The sequence below is a fragment of the Coptis chinensis genome, chromosome 5, assembly GCF_015680905.1.
Source record: "Coptis chinensis isolate HL-2020 chromosome 5, ASM1568090v1, whole genome shotgun sequence".
NCBI classification, from domain to species: domain Eukaryota; kingdom Viridiplantae; phylum Streptophyta; class Magnoliopsida; order Ranunculales; family Ranunculaceae; genus Coptis; species Coptis chinensis.
In genome coordinates, this window is record NC_141460.1 from 57577477 (window position 1) to 57578884 (window position 1408).

A 1408-nucleotide genomic window follows, 5' to 3' on the forward strand; every position below is an offset into this window, starting at 1 on the left:
TCAATCAAGAACAATGATTCAAGGACTTAATCTAAAACAAGAATTGAAAATGGAACTTAAACTTAATTACTCTACTGAAAACTAGATCTAGAATTCTATATAGTTTTAGGTCTAATTAGCTACCATTAACAAAGAGTTAAGCTTTGGTTTTTATACTTTTAGATCCAAAAATCGTGCATGGGCTTGGAGCCATGTTTTGGGCCAGAGAATCAGGCCCAAAACCCAATTCTTTCAGTCCAAAAAGGCCTCTTCAGCTACAGTTGGCTTCAACAGACTTTTCGTCCACTTCTGCTCCTCTGATTGGATCACGGCTTAGACCATTGGAAAGCTCTTTCCGAGCCGGTCGTTTTGACATAAGGTAGGACCCATTCCGAGGTCTGAGTCCAAAGATACGGCCTTCGGAAATTCTGCTGACTTGTGTGCTGTTTCTGCCCGTGTCGACTTTTCAGCTTTTGACCGGGCTTTTAGAAAGGCTTTTTCTTCTTGAATCTTGTCCTTTAATCACGGAACTCCTTAGTAACCGCCCTTTGCTCCTTTATCTCTCTAAAGTGGCACATTTCTGCACATAATGGACTTTGAAACCTTAAATGCATAGAAACACGTAATCAGTGTTAACTCTTAATTATTACTCACATAATTGGTCTAAAAGTATGACTGTTACAGGGTTAAAACTACAGTTTTGGGCTCTTATCAAAACTCACTAGAGAAGATCGATTTTTACTACACGTTTCGATGAGATGAAAATTTTGGTTTTTGCTGATCTAGCTTATTGCAAAGAAGTGGGTGGTACAAGAACTTGGTTGTTCTGCGGGAAACAAGTTTCGTATGTCACTGGGTCTTCCAGTGGCTACTATGATTAATTGTGCAGATAACACTGGAGCCAAGAACTTATACATTATCTCCGTGAAGGGTATCAAAGGAAGGCTGAATAGGCTTCCTTCAGCTTGTGTTGGTGACATGGTTATGGCTACTGTCAAGAAAGGTAAGCCTGATCTACGGAAAAAGGTGATGCCTGCTATGGTTGTTCGCCAGAGGAAGCCCTAGAGGCGAAAGGATGGTGTCTTCATGTACTTCGAAGTTAATGCTGGAGTCATTGTGAACCCAAAAGGTGAAATGAAAGGATCTGCTATCACTGGCCCCATTGGTAAGGAGTATGCTGACTTATGGCCCAAGATTACTAGTGCTGCAAATGCTATCGTTTAGGAACCTATTTTCATTGTTTATACAATGGTGTCCTCGGTTTTGTTTGGAAGATTTGAAGTTTACCCTTTTATAACTGAACTCATCTTTAGTACTTTTAATGCATAAAAGGACTTTTGTTAAAAGAAGTGGGTACCTTTTTTTTTCGTAATTCCTATTTTCACTCCTATTGATCAATATTTTGATCTAAACAAGTGGGTCCTTTGAA

The 1408-nt window shown here is 39.5% G+C and overlaps 1 pseudogene; it reads left to right on the forward strand.

Moving 5' to 3' along the window:
- Positions 1-810: 810 nt before the first annotated feature.
- LOC147498092 (large ribosomal subunit protein uL14x/uL14z/uL14y pseudogene) lies at positions 811-1203 on the forward strand (annotated as a pseudogene).
- Positions 1204-1408: the final 205 nt, after the last annotated feature.